Raw genomic sequence first — 25,745 nt, 5'->3', positions numbered from 1 at the left:
TAGAAATCTCTCCACATGCCCGTATTTAGACTAAAAACTTGGAGTGTAGTCAGTCTTACCTGTACGAGGTACAGGACTGCGTATGCTCAGTGGATGTTGTGGTTTCAAAGCCATTATCAGTGTAATCATCTCACCTTGAACCTGCTTTTACTTACTGCTCTAGTTCTGGAAATGAAGAACATGACAACTTCCCACACACATGTTGAGTGAGCGTGATGTCTTACTTATCAGATACTCTAGATTGTCCTTTTTGTAGTTGCTATCTTTTTGTAGGGAGCAAGCAAGTTGAAATCGCTCAGTGACACTTGGTAAAACATCTGAAACTGATGTTGCATTTGATACTCAGGTTGCTTCACCATTTAATTCTGCACGCCCATGATATTAAATAAACGAGTAAAAGCTCTTGTAACATGAGCAATACATTTTCATGTCACACAGTCATTTGATTTTGTTACCTAGTTTGACAGATTTTCAGGCTGAATTATGTTTGAAAGAAGAATAATAAAGAATAATATGAAATGTAAGTTGTAGCATTCAAGCAGTCTTTCCATCTGAGCACGGGTGCCTGCGTTTGAGCTTCCTTCAATGTCAAGACTCTTTAAGCTTATATTCAGGTCGTCTTCACAAGAATTGGACTTCAGAACATTTACCTGGCCTTTGTAAGCCCCAAAGGTTTACCACGCTCTATATGGATTGCCTTTTCTTCTGGAGCAGCTGTTTAAAAAGTAAAAAAATAAATAAAATCACAGTTGCACAGTAAATGTTTATTTTAGGTCATTCAAACATCTGAAACAATTGTTTTTGTATCAGGCCTCAGATAAACCAATTCTACTTAAAGCACTTTAGATTCTTTGCTCTTTGGTTTATTTATAACAAGGACTGGTGTAGATGACTGTATTTACATGACACCAGCGTCCTACATGGACCAATGCGTAACCCAGAAATGGACTCCAAGAGATCCTAAACTGAAGGCATTTAGCTACTTAACTAAAACATGGGTTATTCTACCTGGTCTTTTACTGCCCGCATGTCTTTGTATGCTGAGGACATCCTCATCGTCCTAATGTCACGTTGCGAAAAAAAACAGTATCGGCTTCAAACCTGTCCATTTCCCCTTTCATCAGCTTTTCAGTCGGACAGCACTTCCTCTTTACTCATGTTGTTCATCCGTCACAGTACAAAAAACTTAACGGAGTCCAGGTCTGGCGCCGAGCCCAGAAAATCATTTAACACGCCAATCAGAACAGGGGCTGATCCCAGCGCAGCCATTAGGGAAACCTGAGCACTGACCCCGACCCCTTGTCTCTCACAGCCTCTTTTACATTTTAGGCGCTCTACAAATTGAGCATCATCCTCCAGCCCTCAGCAGCCATTTTGTAAATGACGGGTCCGGGAAAGAAGAGAGAGTGGGAACAGACATGAAAATAATGCTCATTGGGTTAATAGAAGAGATGGGGTGAAAGAGATAGAAATTAAATATCCCCGCTGACTAGTCGGGGGGTTTTAATTCCCCTCCCTCCCTTCCTCATCTCCTCTCCGAACCTCAACCTTTAGTTCACTGACTCAAAACCGTGATAAAACCCTATTTCTCCACTTTCATTCTTTCACTCGTCCTCTCTTCCTCTTCGATCCCGCCACAAGGGAACACTCAGGCCTTTGTTCGCTGAATTGGTTTTTAGATGTTATTTTTTCTTCAGTCTTTCTTTCTCTAAGAGCATGTGATTAAAATCACCTCAGTCGTTTAGCACTGATGCCTTTTGTCTCTCCAGTCCCATTCTGCTGGGAGTCAGAGGGCTTACTACTTTACATCTCACAGGTAGGGTATAATAGGATTTCCTTCCTACTCTTCCCTGCACCGTCCGTCTGCATATTTAGAGCTTAAATACATGCATATGTATAAATCGAGGCTCAAGGCAATAATCGCAGCTTTTAATAAGAAGCGGAGTATAATTTCAACTTTTAAAGGCTGGGCGGGGACAGGAAACTGCTGGTAATATGAATATTTTCATGTCCAAACATGACTCTGTTTGGCCAAGTTATAGACGAGCAGTCACAAAGGTTGTAGCACTCCACTTGCAAAGAGCAAACATGACTTATTCATGAGAGAGGGTTAGTTCATAAGCTATGGTAAATCCCAAAAAATAAGAGGGAAATGAACCAACACATGGCAGTTCAGAAGTAAACATTAAAACTCTGAAAGTTAATTATGGTTGTGGAAGTAAAACCTGTCAGTTTTAGAATAAATCTTTTCTTTTTCATTCCTTAATATTTAATTATACCTATGGCCTGACACATTTTAGATTTTAAAACTGAATCAACTTTAGACCTTCGGATCTACTTCTTGGCTGCAAAATATGGTGCAAAAAAAAGCAGCATTACATGCGTTGAAGTGGAAAGAAACGAATTATATGCAAGATGGGATTTTGAGTAAAATAAGTCATTAAATTTGAAGATTTTTAACATTCTCACCGCAGTCTAAGGCAATCTCACAGAAGAAGCACAGACAAGTCGACAAAGGTGGAAAATGTGGTTGTAGAGTGAATGGCAACCATCATCAAAGAGACCAAAAGATATATCTCTCAATCAGTCTGTTTTGGTGGGAAACAAAGGTCTTGTTTTAAACTCCATTTTTCAGTCATTGTGTTTCACTTTCAAACCAGCTGGGCTACCTTTAAGTGCCTTAACCATTAAAAATTATTAATTTAGTGGATGGTGAGTTCTTCCCCATCTGGGAAATTATAGCTACACAGACTTATATCATTTTAAAGGAAAGGTACCAGATACTGGAAAAGTGTCAGTGAGATATTGAAAACAAACTAGAATAATCCTCGTTCAGATAAACAGACGTGCGATGCCTGGTCACTGGAGTAAGGTTGCTTTGCTGGGGTCACTCACAATGAGTGGAGGGTGTTTTTAAGTCGTGTCGATTCCTCAGGTGATTAACATCTTTTATTTTGACAGGACAGAATTTAAATGCTTGCTAATGATGTGTAAAGAGAGAATTTCAGGTAATATGACAAAAAGAAAGATCTACCTAACTTATGAGACAAGTCTTTACATTTTTTTCAAGCTCTAACTGTTGATTAGGGCTGTTCGATTTTGCCCAAAAATAAAATCTCGATTTTTTTCTCTCAAAATCCGATTTTCGATTACGATTATTTTGTGAATTGACATAAGGCAAAGAAATTATTTCAAATATGCTGTTTTTTTATTAAACAATTGCCCCATTAGGCTTTAAGTGCAAACTTTGCTCTTATTAAACCAAACACGAATGAATAAAGTGCAAAACTCTGTAAAATAGTTTGAAAAAAAGTTTTAAAAAATATAATAAAATGTAAAGTTTTATCTCTGAAAAAAAAAATCAGCAAATCAGCACTTGCAAACATACAGTAAGTTATATTTCCAATTATATAAAACAAGACATTTCCTAATTAAACTAAACTGGGTCTTTGCATGCTAAATAATAATGCAACCCATGAAGGAGGTAGAGGTGTGTAATGTCAGTCATTACATTTGCTATTCACATTTGCAAGTTTTTTGCAAGGAACACGAGCCGGTCTACCGCATCTGGCTTGAGGGATGCCCGGTGGCATGTTACAACGCCCCCTCCTACACTAAAGAGCCTCTCCGATGGGGCACTTGTCGCAGGTATTGAGAGGTATTTCCATCAATCATTAATATGGTATCAATCATTAATATGTGTGCAGACAAGGTAAAAAAAAAAAAAAAAATCGATTTTACGATTTTCACGTTTTAACATCGTGCTAATTACATAATCGCGATTACGATTTAAAATCGATTAATCGAACAGCCCTACTGTTGATTATGACGTACTTTGTGTGTAGGATAAGTAATCCGTTTCGATGTCCCACCTTCCTCAGAACGAGGGCTTATTGGTGCCTTCAACTTTCAGTATCACATTTTTTTTCATGTGATGATAAACAAAATAGACCAAATAAAGTCCAAAACGACCCACAAATTGATCAGAATTGCCCCTTACTGAGTAAAGTATGAAATCTTTCCTTTGTAAGTGATGTTATTTGCATCGCTTCTCACGGTGGCACGAAATGATTGACCTAAGTCAGATCAGCATCTTTTCATCCTTTCATATCTCAAATGCATTAACAGTGATGGGACATGAATGGAGCAGTGGTTCTTTCTTTATTTTCTTTTAGAAATATTATAGCTCGGAACAATTCAGCAGTTTAGGGAGAAAAGAGTGCAGATTATTAGCCAGTCTGCATTGTCACACAGTCCTGGAAAGTATCTTGAGTTAAATTCATGACAGATTCATCACTTTCTATCTTCTGCAATATTTTGGATATTCATTTCTGTGTTTAGATGTTTTGATAATGATGCAATATGCAATTCTTCTATAGGGGACATCTGTTTCAAAGACTTTCATGAACAGGTGTGCCCAACTGTTCGCACTGCATTCAAGCAGCCTTGTGCCCCTTTCAGGCCTCCTCATCTTCTTCTGCAAGCCACTAAAGAGGTTTCCGATCACACTCCAACCTACACGCCCACAGAGGAAGTGAAAGAGAAAAGCTTTACTTGCTCTGAGAAAATCTTCTCAATCCCTCCGCCTTGCTGTCTTCCCCTCCGTTTGGCTGCCAAAGGCCTTGATTAATGGTCTGCTTTAATTAATACTTTTACAGTACTTAGAGCAAAGACCTTGCAATTAGCATTGGCCTTAAGAGTGTAATCACCTAAGCTCATCCAGATCCTTATCCTCATAAATGACTGACTGACTAAATGACTGATTGCTAGGTAGAGACAGAGCGCATGTGTAGGCTTGTATGCCTTACATGTTTATTTTCTCTCTCCACCTCTTCCATCTCTTTTTTTTCTTATTATGAAGATAAAAAACAGATTTCTGGCCAACTTCTCACACTATGGTGGCCTAAGGTGATTTCTGAAGTCTTCATTCCTTACTGTCAAAGAGGAAGAAGATCTTCTCTAGTCATTTACGTAAAACCAAAAAGACTTTTAAGGACTCTTGTAATCTTGAATTTGTAAATGTCTAAAGGAAGTAATACATCAAAGCTAAAGAAACTAATTTCATACTTTAAAAGAATGATAGCCGGCTTGCCTTTTGTGGCCCTCTAGCATCCTTGGTGCACGATGTATTGGCCAGACTATTCATCTGTTTAATCATCACATTAGGTCACATCATTTATGGTTCTTAATGTTGCCATTTTCCGATGTCAGCCGTACAAGACCAGCTAGTTTTTGTCTGACCCAAAGTAGCTTTATCTGTAGGCATTGTGCTAATCATTGTAAAAGTTGTGGGTTTGCTATGCTAAAAAAAAGTTCAAAATGGAAGTATAAGTGGATATTTTAATCTATGTGTGGTGCTAGAAAGGGTTCCCTAAAGCGGCAGAAGAGGTTGCAGTTCTTTTCTACTGCTGCTTTAGTTTGGTTTAAACGGGAAAACGTCTTAATTAGATTGAGAAGTGATCTTATTTTGGAAAGCCTTATGCGACTAAAACTCGGGTGGCACTTAATTGAACAAGACAATGGAAACATGTCTTTTTTGTGCTGAAAGAAGTCAGTTTAACTCATTGGATGACTTGAAAATGGTATGTTATGTTAAAGTCCCTGTGAAATCTAATTTTTCTCTTCAAGACATGCGTACACAGTATATCTTGCACAATGTCTGTATGGCACTAGATGACTTATAAATAACATGTCATACCATAATTAATAATTTACCCAAACATGATTTTCCAGTTCTCAGATGTTATTCCAGAACTTTCATTGAGATTGCAACATCTTCATAATTTAGACTCTATTTTGAGAATTGCTAAAACGAATGACTCAACATATAACAATGTCCCACTGCAGAGACTGTATCCTTTGACTAGATTTGAAGGTGCTGCTGTCGCTGTGGAACATTAGCCGTCCCATTTTTAAGATTAATTGAAATGCAGTCCACAAATGGATCATTCTTTTCTCGCACTGAGAAGTTTGAGGTTTCTTTAGCAGCAAAAAATATCCCAATATTGCTTGTGTTGTTGGTGGACAGACTGAGTCTGAGAAGAATCAAACCCTGGCTCAGGTGACAAAGTGTTTCCACTTGTGATGATAGATTTATAGTGAAAGGAAAGATTCTGACTCCATCTTAACAGATGGATGGGAAACCAGGGTTGTCAACGTTGCAAAGTGACCCGACTGGGACAAGGGATGTCAACAGGAAGTTTTTCCATCGCATTTTAGTATTTTGAAATATTTACTCAGATCATTTTTTTTTTCTTAAAGCTGAATCAGTTTGTAAGTTCCAAACAAATGATTGCGGAAAATAATTGATTACTCATCCTACACACAGAGTATGTGAAATAAAAAAAATAAAAAAATAAAAATAATCTAACCTGATGCAGAATGGTGGGTGGTGCCTGATTGGGCCAATTAATGCTGACTAATCACAGCTTGTTGGGATTTGTGGGAGGTGCCCCCCAAGCTTAATGTATTTTGTAGGGAAATGTGTCCTATGAAATATATCCAGGCTGACACTAATTTTGCTCCGGCTTGCACCCATCTCTGCAGCCAACAGTAATTCTTTTAATGGAATCCCATCTAGTTTTATTAACATTGTAGGCTGAAGAGAGTTCATTTTTACCATTAAGCTACATCCACTCATGCTACGTTAACTCTATTTTATTCCACGTAAGAAATCACAATACCAGGCCTCAAGTCTACCCCTGTTGTAGATTTTCTCGTGCATAGGAAAGAGCTAAATGTGATTTGTAATGGTTCTTTTAATGTTAAATCCAGTGAAAAGGCACACTTGATTTTAGATTGAATCCACAGTGTAACCTTAATATCTTTAGTAAAGAGCTGATTTGTTTAATGGGAGCTGGGAAAGCAGGCAGGGAGAAAAATTCCACGGCATTAATTACAAACTGATTAGAAGCTCCTTTTGCAGGAGCCTGTATCATTTAATTGAGGGGAAAATAATGATCACAATTCCGGCAACTTCTAATTAGAAAAACAGCTCAAATCTTATCAGGACGGCTTGATGCATGCGGAACACACATCGCTTCTGCTTGTACACAAACCCCCTCGCAGGTTTCCATGGAGTGTATTCTTTTGTGCCTTCTTGGCCGGGATACGCACTTGTGTGAGGGTCCCTCTCTGAGACAAAGTGCCAGTTTGAGCACATCGAGTCAAATGCGGATTACATTTGTAGATATTACCCAAAGAATCAGCGGTGCACTTTCTCAAAAGAGACACAGACAATTACAGATCTGATAACTCCTGAGTTATATCACAGTTGTTGCAGTGTGTTTACACGATCTGACATGGCTGAAACAACGGCACAAATAAGAACAGGGAAGATTCTCATCTCAACTTTTCTTCACTTGGTGCTTATCGCAAACCACAAAAATCAAAGTGTCAAAACAGAGCTCGGAACTGAACCAAAAAAGAACCAATATGGACTGAGACACAAGACAAATCACCATTGCATCAAATTTTTCAGGCTGAGACTGTGTATTTATTGGCATCTGCAGGTTGGTGGGGGGAGGGAAGAGTACGGGGTGCCTGACAAATTTTTTTTGGCAGTGACACACTCAGAAACTGCAGCACTGAAGGACATGCTATCTTCCCTCAGGTCATCTCAGCAGTTTCACAACATCCCAAATGGGATTCTTATTCAATGAGGGTAGCGCCGGGTTGAAGTGGGGTGGGGTTGTGGGGATGTTTGTTCACTCTCTCTGCTGCTAAAGAAATTTATACACACGGCTCTATGATTAATAGTGCTGTGTGTATAAATAATAGGCAGTTTTGTCATTGTTTTATTAATGGGAAAACGGCTGATTTATTGGCCACGTCTAGACACAGTAACTGCTTTCTCCTCTCTGGCAGCAGATCAACTGATCGACTCAAATATAAGTTTGCGTGTCTTTGAAGCAGACAGGCAACAGTTTTGCTGCCATTAATGGACTCTACTGCTGTTGTTCACTTGCTTGTGGGGTGAAAACAAATATTGTGTACGTGGGTGGCTTCTCCAGTACTTTATAAACACAGTCATTACAGTGTGTTTGCGAAAACAGCAGTAAATCAGAGCACTGACAGTGCTGGCAGAGTGGTGCAATTGATGGCAATGAGTTGAAAGGGAAAGACAGGCAGCACAGACTAATATTTGGTATTGCACTGTGACTTGATTGATTGTGTATTTGCAGCTGTCGTACAGGGGCGGTTGCAAAATTTAACTTGTGAAAATGAAATGGATGAAATAAATCCACTCTACCTTTATTTCACTAAAGATCCCAGGCATACCAGCCAACTGCCATATATCTATCCAAAAAGGATGAGAAAACAAGTCATTACATCAGACGCACACATGCACGCACAAACATCCTCATCATAAAGGTATCCACTCGAGGAGAAATTGGAAGCGTTCACTCCTTTGGATCAGTCGGAGTATTCCTTTACCATGTTTCTCAGGCTTGGATTAGAATGCTGCAGGGTTGTGAGAGTGGTTAAGTGTATGCCTCAGTCTGTATATGACGGGAAGGCGGGGGGGGGGAGGTTGTACTGTCCAGGGAAAGTGTCTGCTTGGCCGTCACCGGCGGAGAGGTAAGCCTCCGCTGGTCCTGGGCTGAAAACTGACCGTATTGTCACCAGCTGCAGAGCCAAATTCACTGACGCGTTTTTGAAAGCGCCCCAGGTGCCTGAGAGGAAGGGGGTATTAAGCAAACACACACAAGCGTACACAGCTGCGGACATGTACAGTGGTGTTACAAGCGCGCACACACACGTACTCAAACAATGCAGAAACAAAAGTGCAGGCGTATACCGTAACACCAAGCCAAAGGTACACCCTCGACTACACTCACGCAGACACGGAGGACGCGGACGCACACACTCGGAGCAGCGAACTGAGCCGGCGTGCCAGGTGGCAGGGGGAGGCTCTCGGCTCAGAATGAGCACAGAGGAGGAGGAGAGGCTCTTGGCCGGCCTTGAAAGCGAGATGCACAAACGGCAGAGGCGATGCCCAGGTTTGGATGTGGCCAGGGGAGCCCTGGAGGGGTTTCCTGAGCATGTGAGCAGGGAGGAACGGAGGGTCGCTGGAATGGTTTTTGGGCAGCTTTCGGGCCGTGGTCAACCCCTTTTTGTAACCGGAGAAGTGTGATCCCAGACATAGCTGTCCTGTTCTGAGCTGGGCCTTCTTGTCGATGAGCCCAGACCTGCAGAGCTGACAGGGATGCCGTAGTGGGCAGAGACTGGACTTGCACACCACATTGTTTCACTGCATCTGCACTAGATAATAAGATCTGACCCCCCCCCCCCCCCCCCCCCCACCTGTGTGTAGCAGGTTTAGGACAAACAGTATGCTAATTATCTCTGGACTAGAAATACAACACCCAGAGATAAGGTGCTGTGTGTTCGCACCCGGCCCACTGAGGTGATCAGATAAGGGAGAGTTGACTGGATACAGTAGCCAGATGGAACGGGTACCTTCAAACGCCAAAAACCACAAAGAAGAAGGTCAGACCAGACGAATCCCACGTCAAAACGAGAGAAAAGGAGAACCCAATAGTGCAAAGAAGCTTTGAAAAGCTTAAAACACAGCCCCAGCTATAAGTCCCGGTTATCTATCGACTGCTGTATATTGTAAACCTCAAGGGAACTTCCCATCTCAGGGTATCCATTGTCTGTGTTGCCCCTGAACTCTCAGACTACCACAAACAGGATCAGGTCCCGGTGGAAGAGAACTCTAAGAAAGGACAAACTGTGAAGAGGAGACAGCGGAGGGGGGCGAGTGAGGGGTGAAGAGGAGAGGAAGAAGAGCCCAGGTGGAGGAGGGAAGGAACCAGGGGAGTGAAAGATGTGAATTAAGAGTGCCGGTGAGGTAGTCTGGCTGGGGCTGGCTCACGTAAGGCGAGCTGTGGGGCGTGTAAAGTGAGCAGGGGGCTATTTGGGTCGTTTTCACATGGAGCCTGGCCACACTCCAGAACTGAGCGGGGAAGGGAGGGGGAGACTCCTAATGGCTAAGCCTTTCACTAGGCCACACTGCAGTGAGCCGTAATTGAAGGTAATTGTTGGGAAGAGCCGACACACACAGCTTCACCACTGTTCCCCGGGCTGAGATGGACAAGCCTGGGATGACAGAGTGGGAGAAAGGGAAATGTAAGGGGGGGGGTAGATGCTGAGGGAGAGTAGCGTGGGGGGGCCAGGTGAAGAGAGATTGCATTACCCCACCTCCACCGTCCCCAACTGTCCTACACGGCATTTGTCTGCTTGCACAATTGCGTAATTGTGTTCCCACTAAATGGTCCGAAGGGCCGCTGCAGCGTCTTGGATGCAGGTGGGCAGGCTCGGATGACAGACGGACAGACTGAAAGAAGACGGAGAAAAGACAGTGAATGGAAAAAACAGAGAGCTGGATGTTGAAACGGTGGAAACTGGGATCACAAACTCACCTTGGGACACCAACTTTGAAACATAAAAAAAAAAAATATTTTGAAATATTTTTCTTTTGATGAAGCCTGCACCTCACTCCAGTAAATTTGGACCCCCCCCTCCCTGAATCCTTCAATGAATACATTTTGCTCTTTGTCACGCACACACACTGACATTTTTCAATAGATTTCATGAGGTTGTGCTGAGGCGACGGCGTTCATGTGTGTGACTCTGAGCGCTCAAGTGTGCGTGTGTGCGGGCAGGAGATGGAGGAAATCACCTTCCCCACTTTGCCTAGCCTCCGCGGTTGGATGGGTTTAGCTCCATGAGCGCACTGGAGCAGGAAATCCAGATTCGCAGCCTATCAGCGAAATAGCACATATATGACTCCCCAGCCTAAGTCGGCCTAATCAGGCCTGCCAACCCGCTAACTCCACAACCATCATAACCAGCCGACAGATTGACTCCTGAGCTCAAATCGCAGCTCCCGCTTTACGCCAGAAAATGATTCTTGTATTGGTTTCCCCTTAAACCTGGTGAAGCTAATGCAATGTAATGTAAAAATTAGAAGCATAGTGCTACTGTGCTTCATGTCAGCAAGCGCAGATTTGACCGGACGAGGCCGGGGGAGGGAGGTAAGGCCGGCTGGACTTTCTGAAGAAGGGGAGAACTGAGGAAGAAGAAAAATCAAACCAATTACTCAGGCGAGCCACTGTTCTGCAGCGCCTGGCGTGCAAGGCTGATGAATGTGAAATGTTGTCATTTGCAAATGCTGATAGTGACAGAAGACTAGCAAGATTCAGTAGAATTAGAATTAGAAAAATGAAAGACGGGATCCGATTTTCCCTATCTGTACTACGCGCCCCCCCACCCCCAACATTGCTAAATAAGCTCGCTCATCTTTTATTTCAGACGTAACCTTTTTGCCTTAATTACTTAGTATCTCTGATCCAGGGTCCTGCATCGCTGTTGGCTTTCCCGTGCACACAAGCAGCAGGACAAGCTTTGATAATTAGCCAGGCAAAATGAACTTTAATTCTTTCTTTTCAAATGCCAAGATCTTGCCCATAATTACTGCTGTGTAATTAAAAGTCCCAATCAATCTTTTGGATTGCACAGTCTCAATGAAAGAACAGGAGAAATTAGACCTTAATCCTCAGAGCACTGTCTCCCGTTGCACCCCTCACTTCCCATGTCCCCCCTGCACACATGTTGTCGGACTTGAGGTTTACACACACACGCACACACACACACACACACACTGTCACACACTTTCACATTCAAACTGCCAGGCAGTTTAACAGGGAAAGCTTCCGTTTTTATCCTCCTCACCTCCTACTGGTAAAAGTGTACAATATAATATAGACCATTATGTTCTTTAAAAACTCATTACAGCATTTGAAATGGGAATCTTGGGAAGTCTGTTTAAATATTGCTTCCTCCACATTGTGTGGAGATGGAGAGGGGGGGACACATCGAGGGACGTGGCATGCAATTAAGAGCAGAATGGATTAGTTTCCTTTTTAAAGTTATTGAGACACAATGAAGGAAGAGACTTTCTCTGTCTCCCCCATCATCTGTATTGATGGCTCCCCTGTAAGCCCCTCCGCCCGCCCTATCCCAGTTAATGACAGTTTGCATTTCACACTACAGGAACCAAGGAAAACCCTTTGGCCTTTTCCTCTGAAGAGTGAGGAGATAGACTGGCCAAGTAAGAAGAGGTGTGACAGAGCTGTTTGACTTTGTGGCTGTCGTGGTATGGAGAGGAATTAGCCCGAGACAAACATGTCAGAGAGGCTAAAAAGGCATTACTCCTTTCACATGCCGTAACAGCCTGTTCTTGTCTTCTCAGAGGGTCACAGAATCCGAAAAGTTTTGCAGCCAGGCAGAAATTACTTGGCTTTACAGCATTTATGAGCCCTGGTGTGCAGTTGCTGGGCCTTTCTATTTAAGCTAAGCTGGTGAAAAAAGAGGCATTCTGCAGATGAGATTGTCTACACGAAGGGCTGAGTGCACTGTGGGAATACGTAGAGCATTGCTTCACATAAAGCATCAATAACTTAGACTAGGTACGTTTTATTTTATTTATATGAAGGGAAATGTGCAGTATGGTGAGGTGTGGTCTGCACAGTCCTCTCGCAGATAGAACAAGGTTCCCAGTTTGACTAAAGGCTGGATTTAGCATGTTCCCTCTGTGCCTGGTTTTCTCCAGGTACTCCACTTTCCTGCCACAGTACAAGAACATGCATGTTTTGTTGACTGGTGATTTGAATCCACAGGTGTGAGTGTGTGCATGCTTGGCTCCAGGTATTTTTGTAGCCCTGTGATGCCATGCTAACCCGTCCAAGATTTAACCCGCCTTTCACCCAGTGATAGCTAGGATATGTACAAGCCCTTTGTGACCTTAGTTCACATTTATGTCTTGTTGCTTTTTTACAACAGCAGAACCAAGTCGTTTGATAAGTCCCATATTTTTTTTCTCTCCAGGATTTGACCCAGCAGTCATATTAAGGGTGACTAATTACACTTTGGGTTCTTCTTGGTCCTCATAGTTTTTATATTGCTTTTTGTGCACATAAAAGGTTGCATAGCCCAAAGTCAACACCAAAGGAAGACACTACCGATGAACTCTCTGAAACAAAGTACACATAAACATAAAATTCAGGCTTTTTTCTTCCATTACTCAACACCATCATGGTGAAACACAATACCTGTATAAACCTCCTTTACAATGCACAAAGTATTTTCTAGTGGGTACATGACAGATTTCCGCTACACCTCATTCTTGAATCAGCTTGGGTCTGGAAAAAGACAGTCAGTTTGTAATTTCTAGGTTTTTTTTCTTCTTTCTGTTCTTGGATGAAGGCATCTGTTCAGTATTGGTTGGTGAATTAATTTATTTCAGGTTTATAAATAAATACATTTGGAGACCATGGTGCACCATTTTTGCCTTCACGTCCAACATGTGCATTCTTTTGGACACAAAAAAGTAAAACATTGCCAGCAAAAACGGTACATGCATCTTTGGTCACCCCATATTACTCTAAAACCAGTAGAGACACTCACCATCAGCACGGGGGTACCGAGCTTATGATTAAACACCAAGCATATATTAAATTAAATAAATCCTGTTCTTATAAAAGACGAGGTTTAAAAAAAAGAACCCTGCATTAATCGTTTCAGGTATGAAACAGCTTTATAATCAGTCTCGTTTGGAGTCTATCCCTCTGCCGTTACGTGGACCGTTAATCCAAATGCTTCTCTTGTGCACCTGAAAGCCCTCTTGATCTCAGCTGAATTCTAATGATTGAAATGAAAGGCATCAGCATGCCAAATCACATCATGGAAAATCCATAACCAACGCTATGAACCTCATGGCCTTTCCTTTCACTTTGCTACATCTTATCTGGCTCCTTAATTCATCAGTGGTGCTGCAGAATAATGGGAACACAAGGCACACGTGCGCTTTGTTTCGTACGGCATACGGTGTGCTGAACTGTTGAAATACATTCATGGCTTTAGACAGATCAGTTTGTAAGAATTGTTCCTGTCTTCCAAAGTTTTTTGAGGGTAATAGAGACTATCAGAGTAATAAATTAGAATTTGTCTCTACTATTGCAATATTTTATTAGTATTTCTCTAAGCCCATTTTTAAATGCTGCACTGGTAAGTGGATGTAAATTGCAAAGTTTAGAATTTCACAAAATTGTTTGCACTTGAATGAATACGTTTTTGTCACATGACTGAATGATTGATGCTTTTTACAACTTAAATGAAATTGGTTTTACAATTGACGCTCAAAATAAAGGGACAATGGGTGAGGAGAAATACTGTATGAAACGTAACTTCTACAGACATATAAAAAGAAAAGAGAAAACAAATCATTTGCCGATATGTGTAAATAAAGGGCATAATCACAAATGAATGATCAGAATTGATCAGCTACATTGGCATTTTTTTTTCATTAAATCTTTAATATCCTTTTATATAAAAACTTTTTCAAACACAGTGACTTTGCGTAAAGGAAGATAAATGGACTTCACTTGATTCTCGTTGAATTAGTTGTCAAAATGCTATTCGTCCAGTAACTTGTGCAACGAAAACGCACGCGGCTCTGTGACGAAGTGTTTGTAACTGCAACTTAAATATTGCAGAATCTCAACAAATGCCTAAAATTTAATCTTGCACAGCTTTGCTGTCTTTTTGTCTCCCTCACACACCAACACCCACACCCACGCTGCGGTGCTCCATCACTGCTGCCACCCCTTCATCACAGCAGAGAAGCCTAATCACTCACTCTGTATCCTAACCAAAACAAAACGGTGCCAACCAGTAGCTTTTAGCCGTGTTTACACTCCTAACTCCCCACCTCTGCGCCGCCTCCCCCTCTTCTCCCTCCCTCATGGCTCGTGGCGGCATGGGTGATTAATTTGGGCCGTGCAGACAGGTAAACACAGGCCTATTTACATGGCTTACCCGCCACCATATTTATACTCAACAGGACTAAGCTTCAGATAGAATATCCTCAAAGCTCCATCTGTTTATTTTCTCTAACTGCTCCTTGAGCCCCGTCCTGACACCCGTCCTCTACCTTCTTCTGCCCCCTCCTCACTCTAGGCACGACTCCCCGTCCTCCCACTCCTCCCCTTCCTTCTCCACCTCTGACCTGCCTCATTCCCAGGTCAGACTTAGGGCATTTTTTTGTCCTCTTCAAGAGAATGCAGCATAGACTGTTAGATATGTATATAATACTTGTAAAATCACATGAACATAACGCTTTATTTATTCATATATCAGGTTTAATCATATGCAGTGTCTTGTCACCACTGGTAGGCCTTGGCTCAGATAAAGTAAAAGTCACCTTAGCTTTGATAAATTGTTTATCAGATGTGGTTAAACAATCCTTACAAATTAGATCTATTTTTGATATTCCTGCTGTAAAATTGTACAACCCGTATTAAAATGAGCAAATGTCAGCAACTACAAGGTGCACTGGAATACGTTTAGTATGAAAATAAAGATAACTCCTGTGAGATTGCAGCAGAAGTGTGAAATTAAGGATACAAATAAGCAGGCCAAATTAAAATGAAGATGAAACACAACAAAAATAACAGCATTTATCTCTGGTGAAATATTAAAAATTTAGAGAGCGTATTTATGTATTCAAGAAAACGTAGACACTAGAAATTTAGAAAAGCTCTCTGTGTATTTTACCAAGACTTTTTTTTACCTTTGTGTAGAGTTTTCAGAGTTATTATTATTATTTGTATGTTTTAAATAATTTCTAGACTGAATTTTTCCAAATTGGTCATTTTGACTTGTGTCATTAAAGCTTTTCAGTAATGAAACTATAAAACTTTTCCTTTCATAAATATGTCCCTAATGTATTAATACCTTTCAAATATAACTGTTGGTACATGTGGTACAGTTGTTAAGCTTTGAGTGTTAACTGGAGGATGTATTTCTGGAGCCGTTGACCAGTACCAGGGGTGCTTGTTAGCTGCAGGTTACATAATCAGAAATACGGTACTTTATTTAATTGTCATCGTAAAACATAAGTGATTATTCTTCAGTTATTTTATCTTCCTGTATGGGATTTGCTGTTGTTAGTCAATAAATCATTTGGAAGGTCAGGTTAGGACTTTCTTGGCTGGGGCCCAAACGTTGAACCCCAGGTGTAAAGATGCTTCTGCGCTGTGTGTTGCAGAAAGTGTGCTGTTGTATCTGGGCCTTTGTGTCAGTTTTTTCTGCTGTTCATCAAATCATCAATTAACTACTTAATGGATCCCAACAATATCATCTGCTTCTGTTGGTGTTTTAATTGTCGGGGAACTCTGTTATCTGGATAAATTAGAACAATAACTATTGCGGCCCACAGTCATCATTCTTGTTGATATGAACAACTCAGCTGGTGCAGAGACGCTATAGTTGAAGTTTCAATAGTTAAGTATTTATCCTCTTTGATACAATGAATTTTATATATATATATATTACATGTTAAAAGTGTATACTGTATATAAAGGTAAGTACCACTGAACAGGTATTACTTGAATATTTCACGCGCATACCAATACCATCACGCACCGTTGCAAACCTCCCACCCACATACCTGCAGCTAACCGAGGGCAGTAGCATGGACGCTGGCGGTGCAGGTGCTGCTAGGCATGCCTCGCATTCCTGCAGCGGTACATCGGTGGGCACAACCCTTCCTGCCTGAGGACAGCACACACAAGCCACAGGTGACAGCGCGAGTCATGTGATCGTGCAACCATCCGCGACAGTGAAAGACGAAGGCAGTTGCACAGGTTTAGAGGTGTCATTCTTCTGTTGCTTAACAAACGTCTCGACTATGTCAAGTGATATAGCTACTTTCCATGTTAACGTCTGAGTTCATTTCAATCTTTATATTGATATTTTGTAAGGCTCTTCCACATTTGTGCAGAAACGTTGCATGACATAATGAACAAAGAGGGTCGCTACATTTTGAATAAACTGATGATTTCATTTTGTTTGGTGAGATGTTAGATATTTTGAGCTGATATCATTGTATTATTATACCTTATTGCAGCAGGGGAACAATTTCTTCAACTTCTAAAAATTAATTTAACCTTCAGTTTAGATATCTTTATTTTTTCCTTTAGTATCTTAAGTGAATTGCAACTGATTTAGGAGAAGTATGAAGGCTGATCCAAGCTCTGCTAAGTGAGATTATGCATATACAAAATAAACCAGAGTGGCATTGAATACATACATGCATGAAGTACCATAGTTATACAAATCATACATGTGCAATACCTAATTTAATTACTGATCCACAGATTCTTAGTCTGCAATCCGTTCTTTAAAGATTTACTATACTCGCAGTACTACAAACATACAGATGTTTTTTTTCTCTCTGTGAATCCCATCATGCCTTTGGGCAGGGATAATTACTTATCAACAGTAGAGTTCCTTAAAGGGATGTCCAGGAGCACACAGGCTGTCTGTTTGTCTGGGGATTTTTTCTTTTTTTTTATTCCACCACCTCGTGGAGATGATTTGTCTATTATCTTCGGTGGATTTGCTCCTTTCTTCATCTGCAGCGTATTACTGCAGTCATAAAGCTGCAAGGTCAGGGGAAAGGCAGGAAGGAAAGGAGAAAGGGAGGGAGTGGAGGAGTGGGAGGAAATCTTCCTCCCTTCAGAGCTGATGAGTGGAAGTGTAGCCAAAAAGAGATGTATGATACAGTAAACGATCATGCACTCACCAAAGCAGCAATAAATCAGCGCGTGTGGTCGGAGGTAAAAATCCATCATCACCTTTATCGTCATCAAAGCTACTGAGATGACCATTTTTCTCCATCTCAGCTTTATAGATGCAGTCATGGTGGCGGCATAGAGGCAGGGTAAGACGGGAGGACTTTTTATTCCGAAACAAAAGTTCAGGATTTCGTGCATGTCGCTGTTAAGCCTGATTCCACCTTAGTGTTTTCAGGTTTCACCTCCTATTTTATATTTACTGAGCAAACTCCATGCTTCTATGTTCTTTTCTTCGACATCAAAAGGAAATGTTTTTGTGCCAGTTTTCTCGATGTAGTCTGATGTGGTGATGTTTTCTATTGAAGTTCCCCTGAGAGGACCAGATGCTACCCAACATCACGATATCATGATGCCCCTTAAGTTACTGCATGCTCTCTTTGCCTTTGTTGGGTCGAAGAGCATTCTGGGTAATGGAGGAACTCATTAACTGATATAAGCAGGTAGTGGAGGCTAATGCAGATTCCCAATAAAATAACTCAACAGACTAAAAACAGAATGTCAAAACCTAAATGAGGATTTTCTGTTAACAATCACCATCGGTAATACAACCCACCCTCATCCAGGTCTCAGTAACCACAGTGGGGATACTGCAGAGTGAGTTAAAGGTAGCAGAGGGTCATCTTATCTATTCTACATGCAGACACAGAGCAGCTAATGCCATAATTCACAAACTGGCCTTAATCAGCTGCTGTGCTGACAATGTAATTATGGAAGTGTCTGGGCAAAGCAGACATTCAGGGAATTCTAATTATTTACAAGACTGAGCGGAGGGGGTCAGCGGCTTGTCTAAAATGCACAACCTACCCTTTCTAAACATCCAAAACCATCTCCAGCACACGTCGCCAGACTATAGACATTTTTGAAAGACAGACGTAAAAGACTTAACTAAAATCTCAACGCTAAACTAACAGCAACTGATCAAATGATGAATTTTTGAGACCCAGGTTCATAAAGACATTATGATGTGTAAAGATTTACACATTTACTCTTATGTAGTGATGGGTGAGGTCACCGGTGAAGGTAAAACACGTACGCAACTTACAAGATGTGTTTACTTAAGAGGTTATATTAGATGATAAATATGAATATCTGACGATATGAACACATATTAGCACAGTTATTATTAGTAGTATTAATAGAAGTAATGGATGATCTTTGAGCACTTATGAGGATAAATATTGGGAATGCAGTGTTATGCACTGCAAATGCATAACAAATGTTATGCATTTTACTGAGTCACAGCTACAGAAACACATTCCTGCCTACAATTCTTCTCTAAACAGAGGAACTGGACTGGACTCTCAGCAGTCTGACCAGCACTGATCCAGCTGTACCCTCCTATGTGATTTTTGTGCTTGTGTTCTCTCATATGTAAGTCGCTTTGGATAAAAGCGTCTGCTAAATGACAGTAGTACAGTATAAACAGATTCCAGACAGTTTGTGCAGACAGATACTAGAGGCAGAGCTGTAATAGTAAAGGAGGAGGGATCGCACAAACAATGGTGCTTTTCTTTCTACTACCTCCAGTTTTTGACAAGTTTGTCAACCCATTTTTATGTGAATTTTATTTTCAGTCTGTTTATTTTCCCACTGTTATTTATACAGCAGCAATATCATTTAGTAATAAAGTACTTCTAAAGAAGTTTGTCTATTACTGGATATTCTTGCAAAATATTGAAACCCTTTACAGTTATTCAAAGGAGACTTTACAATGTTATACTTTTTGGGCAGTGACACAATTATATGTTGTATTAATGACATCACTGTGACATGTTTTAGTCAAAATACCACAAGGAAGGGAGTGCAAAGGTTCCCTTTTCAACCCAGTCTCTGTTCAGAACAACCAGTTATGGGGTGGAGTCAGCATTTGGTGACGCACACACCCTAACAAAACAGGAACACCCCTTTGTGTTTTAATAAGAAATGCTGTTACAGTTATGCACTAACTTTTTCCAAAACATAGCAAACACCAGGCATACAGGTGGGTGGAGCTAAAGATGGGGATGCTGGGTGATTGTAGTTTGATCTGGGTTTGTGATGTCATAACTACCCGCAAATATGAACTGCCCTCTCACATCTTTTCAGACATGGCTGCGCCCAAAGGGGCAAAGTTGTGGTATCTCAAAGTTTTTGAACAGGTAGGTACTTCAAGCACTCAAACATGTTAATAAAAAAAAAGAAAAGGTGATATTTTTCAGAATATACCCTCATGTGTCCATGCAGGTCACATTTAAATGAAACCCATACTCAACTTATTCCTCTTTTTAACCAAATAAGATTTAACCAATTCTCTGTCAGGTTTCATATTTTAATTCAGGATGTCGTGGGAAAAAAAACACATCAAAATACCCAAACTATGTCCAACGGTTAACCAGTAACCCTCTGCAGAGAGAGCCGAACTCAAACACCCTGGGCATGTAGTCTTTATCCTCTCCTCTTCACTCAGCACCTGGAGGAGAGGCAGAGTAGCATCTTATCTGTGTGTGTATGCTTGTGTACAGTAAAAGCCTAATCTAATCACCGCACACTCACTGCTTCCTCCAGGTGTATTACTGTACCAGGAGTGTAATGCAGAGAGAGGGAGAAGGGGAAAGATAAGTAATATTGATCTGATGTGGCGATTGTCACTCTGTTGCCTGCCTTGAATAGCTAATCTCTTTTCACACGGGTCAGAAGGAAGAAAGGCAACAGGGGCTGCAGGTTTAACCACAGCCAATCGACAAATTGTTCTCAGCGTGGGGCGATCAAACAGCAGCCGATAACACTGGATGTGAAATTGTGTCTCCTAGCTCTTGATGCTAATGTTAGTCCCAAAGTTTATACTTTTGCTATTGATATTGATTGTATTTCAGCATTAGGATAATCAGAGTACTTATAGATTTTATACTTTGCATAAATATACCCCTTTGTTTTTTTTTTAACTATAAAATTTGCTTATTGATGCGCAGCACTTTGCAAAAGTTCAAGTTGCTTTAGCCTCGTCCACTGCAAAGCACTAGACTTTTTGCAAATCATCCACCTCTGGTATATTGAAAATGACAATTTACTTGAGATCCACAGCATCAGTTTGCTCAACCGTGTTCAAAGAAGTCTTGAATTCTGACCAACAATAGAAATTAACCCAAGGATGTCTTTGCTTGGACTGTTACTGCAAATACGTTTTTTTAAGAGAAAACAGAGTCATTGCAAGGAAAGTGCAGCAACATTTTAGAGTGCAATCAGGAACATAATAACAGGAAAGGAGTTCCCCACTACAAGGTAGGGAGCCAAAAAAAAGGAATAGAAGTCTTCAAGTAAAGTTCTGGCAAAATGTTTTATGAAAATAAAAAAAAAAAAAAACATAGGTGTGTCCACAAAGTTTTATTTTGTGCTATAGATTTTGTACAAAAGATTGAGATAATCAAATTTAAATTATATATATATAATCTTCAGTAAAGTGAATATTTGTTTAATCTGACACATTTTCTTTTTCAACTCCTCTTATAACAAGATCACTTTTGCATCCAATGTCGCCAAATACTGAACCAAAAGTTTGATAATTGCATATCAGCCAAATGAAAATGGCTTTTCAAAGTAAAATTACTTCCAAAAATGTTTACAGCCATGTTTGGCTCCACTAATCAAAATGTGGCCACAATGACACTATAAAATCTGGTGACGGTGTGGTCTTTAGCATAGTTACTTGTGTGTCCAGTTATGAAAATTGTGATGATTTCTCATTTTTGCTGTGAGACTGAGCTTTAATGTACAGCCAGCTGCTTTTAAAGCTTGAGTTGACTTGCACTGAGATGACTGAGGATGGAAAAATGTTATATTTCATAAGAACAAGCTCTTTTATCTTCCCCGCTAATCATCGTGTAGCTGTGCAGATTTGTCTTTGGGGATGTCCCCGCTAGAAGGTCGTGGTCCACGTTCGGTGCCTGGACATTTCTTTATCACTCATTTGTCAAAGTGAGAGCAGACAGGTGGTTTCGGGGGCAGCTGATTGATAAGTGGCAGTAAGAAAACATAAAGGTGATAAGTCACCTTCACATTTCCTCAGCTGAAGGGCATCTTTGGTGTTTCTTCACTTCCGTTACTTTGGTGAAAGGAAGTGAAAGTTTTAGACATTTTCTTTTATGCGTTAGAATGAGGTTGTCCTGTGTCGACTCCTCTTCCTCCTCCCTCCTTCTCTCTTCTGTCTCTCTCCTATACCCATCTATCACCCCATCTTTCTCCCTGTCTCCACCTGGGATGAGGAAGGAGGGAGTGATGCGGCAAACACGCCACAGTGGTTTCCATTTACCAAGACCAAACATCAGCAGGCATATCTCTGACACCAAAGGGTCTGCCTGGGTGCCCTCTCTCCCTCATTCTCATTCTCCCCCTTTTTCTCCCTCCTCCCCTCCCCTCCCTCACTTACCCGCCATCTCCTTTTAATATAGGAGCCGCCGATGAAAAATGGTGTGCTTTTGTTTATTTGCCACCGATGCAAATGCGACCACAGCAGGATTAGTGAGTTCTCCATCTCTTTGCTGATAGCGGTGGGAAGAAAGAGGGGATTTTTATGCAAAAAAGATCTCTCCCACCCTTGCTATGACAATTGCAATGCATCACTTCATAGACAGTTTTTAATCTGTTTCAAACCAACCACACTTTGAACTGCTGGGAATGGGAGATATACAACTGGGTATATGCCTGTGTGCGCGTGCATCTGTTTGTGTGCGTGTGTATGTAAGAGTGTACTTGTGTGTAAGTGCTGTACGTGTTTTCCTGTGATTAATCTTTGCAGTTGGTTTAAGCACAGTGCTGACACAGCACAGATCTCCCTCTCTCTCTCTCTCTGGCTAACTTAGTCTCTCTGTTGGAATGCCCTTGGATTTAGCTTTGAATCACAAAAACTTTGTATCCTAATTCACTGTTGGTCCATTGTTCCAAACTTTTCTCGTATTGTAAAGCACATTTAACCGGAAGTTTGTGAGTCAACAATCTGCGCAGCTCAATCTATGTTGCATCAGTAAAAATTGCTGTGTGAAAAGCATAAACGCTAACCTTTCTTATAGTTGAGCACAAAGGCTTGCTTCTAGGAATTACAATCTCGAAAGTTTAGGTGCAGGTAATGGTTGAATGGACTTAAACTGATTTGAAGATTGTGTTTTTTTAAAAACATATTTTTCTTATAAGAGCATCTTTTCACAGAATGATGGACAGGTTGATGTTTCACATCAGTTCTTCTTGCACCAATCATGGAGGAAATAGAGGAATTATTTTGTTTTTTGTTAGAGCTGATAAATGTTGAGCGTGAGTAATATTTACTGATGTTGCAGCAGTCTGTCTTTCTTTCAGACTGGAAAACAACAAATAAGTAGTTTTATCTGCAAATACGAAGAACAATGCTGCCATGTGCAGGTGCAGGTGTGTTTAGAGTTGTTCCACTTATCATTTTAGTTTTTGGTTGTTTTTTGTGTTGTGTAGAAACATAAATCGAACTCAACTGTATAATTAAAATGGCAGTAACAAAAGTTGTTTTTTTGCTAAGCAATAATTAGTATATTAAGTGTATTAAATTTGTTTTAATTGCACTCATTTATAATCAGTTGAACTGTGTCGTTGAAGTGCTTTGAGATGACGTTTGTCCTGATTCGGCACTATATAAATAATGCTGAATTGAACTGCAGAAACAACCGAAGTAACTTTGGACACACGTCCCTGTTGTCTCCGTATTGCTTTATGGCATTTTTTCACACATTTAGATTGTGCAGGATGAACCAGACAAGCCCCTTTGGATATGTCACTCATAGGATTTCTGAAGAGTGTTTTCTTTGAAGCCTCTTTTTCCTGACTACACCATTGGACTTTTTTTTATATATATATAATATAAAACCATATCAGTTATTATATTAGATATCAAAATATCTAATAATGGCATCACCGGTGTGTCATAGCACAGGCACTAAGGAAGGACTTGCTCAAATGGTTCTGATACAGCTCTTTTCACATTTATATTTTATAACAATTGGTATAGAAAATTCAGCTTATACTTGGCAAATTGTTGTTTAGCTTAATAACTACGAGCTTAAAAGAAATAGATCCGATTTTGTATTTTCCTGTGTATAGCGGAACGATAGGCCTAGGTTTGTTTCCCTGGAGTCCAATTGCTCATAAATAAATCCTGTCTGTTTACTTTTCCTTTGCATGTTCCTTTGATTCCACATATTCAGACACCAAGTGTCAGATCAAACCTTTGAACATCCATCACCTAACCCTCAGAAGAAAGGACGAAATGTCAAAATCCAAAACCGTCATCAGAACATGCCTCACTGTCGTCGCTTCTACTGACAGATACAGAAAACTCTGAGTTACCGCTTAGGATTTCTGACTGACTACACCATTATCGAGGGCTACGGGCCTATGGCTGCATATCATGAAAAGGGGAGAGAAAAGACATAAAAATGAGGAAAACACGACCTGTTTATCTTTGCCGCTGCTGTTGGCGTCCCGAAGAGAGTGCCTGGCTCTAGGTAGATACCGGCGGGACGACGCAAAGGCAAGATAGAGTGTTAAAGCATTTTTTTTTTTACTCATCAAATTTAATAAGCCTCATCTCAGACACACAGGTATTCAACACAGGGCTTTCAGGGAAAAGGTAAACACATCCATTTTGTAAGCTCTTGCAGAATATTCCCCCCCAAAAAAGCCTGAAACCAGTGGCTGACATGCATTCTAAGCATGTCAGGGTGACAATAAGATACATTATGAATAATAGAATAAACAGAGCATATTATCCCATATGCCTCTCTACTGCGCTCCGTCTGTAGTTGACATCTTGGCGGCGCGATAAAACCCTCAATCAGAAGTATTTCTCCGGCTCCACCTTTCCTTCCTTGCTCTGATTTTTTCCGTGCTGGAGGGGCTTACCTGTGCCCTGCTCGACTGACACCTAGCATTCGAAACAGCAGGGCAGGATTTAATCAGTCTTCATTATGGCGGAGGGAGAAAGAGGGCTGCGGCACAATGCTGACACAAAGACGGTCTAAGGCGATCTTTGTGCTGTAAATGTGCTGCTCACAGTGGCTGCGTGACAGCTGACGTTGAGTCGCTGAAACACTGATCCACTGTTTCCTTGTAGAGACATCAGGGTGAATACAGAGGTGCCACGGCGTGTGCTGAAAGCCGCCTCAGAGACCTCAATGCAGCACAACACCTGCATGGCTGCTGCGGCGGATTAGGGTGTCAACGTGTACAATGGCTGAGGGAACTCAATGCCTTTTGACTCGCCACTCCCCCCCCCCCCCCCTCAAAATACGCTCTGTGACGTCCTCCATTGTCAGACACTCAATTTATCACCACAAGAGCTCAATTGGGGAATTAAAGGTGGGAGAAAATCATGACAGGTTATTGAAAAATATTTATACACACCCCGAAGAAAATAAACATTTTTCAGTTAAAGTTTGGGATTATCCAGAGAATGTGACAGAGGTTGTTGTTTCCTGCGTTCCTTTACTTTGAGGACTTTGGTGACACCTGCCTCTGGTGCAGCTCTCGGCTCATTTCAGGGAACGAAGGAAACTGAAGAGGTCGTCCATTTCCAGAGCAACAGATGGAGCCGAGAGCCGAGAGCCGGTGCCGGAAAGGAAGAGGTAGAAGAAGGGTGATGAGTCTTTGGTGGGAGAAATTTGGCAGGGCCGCAAAGGGTGTCGGAGCCTGGCAGCGCCGCAAAGTGCCGAGGCTCTTAAACCGGCTGGGCTCCACACCTCTCTGACAGACATGTCATCAAAGGCTTCCTATGCACAACCTTGCTTGTAGATGATATTTGCATGATGAACAGCTGTCCCATTGTGTTGTTCTGCTGGTTTATGTCTCACTGAATTGGCAAAAGTTGCGACAGTTCTTTGGTTTGTCTGGCTCCACGCATTGGTCGTGAAAGCAATCGTAACTCTGGTTGTTAAACAAGCCATCAGCTACAAAACGCTGAAATAAAAGTGTTGCCTCAACACATCCTTCGGCAGATGTTTTACAGTACGTGAAACATTACAAGCGGTGCCCTGAAAGGTGCCATTT

Source organism: Cololabis saira, chromosome 23 (genome assembly GCF_033807715.1).
Source record: "Cololabis saira isolate AMF1-May2022 chromosome 23, fColSai1.1, whole genome shotgun sequence".
Classification (NCBI taxonomy): Eukaryota; Metazoa; Chordata; class Actinopteri; order Beloniformes; family Belonidae; genus Cololabis; species Cololabis saira.
Note: the sequence above shows the minus strand (reverse complement) of the source record.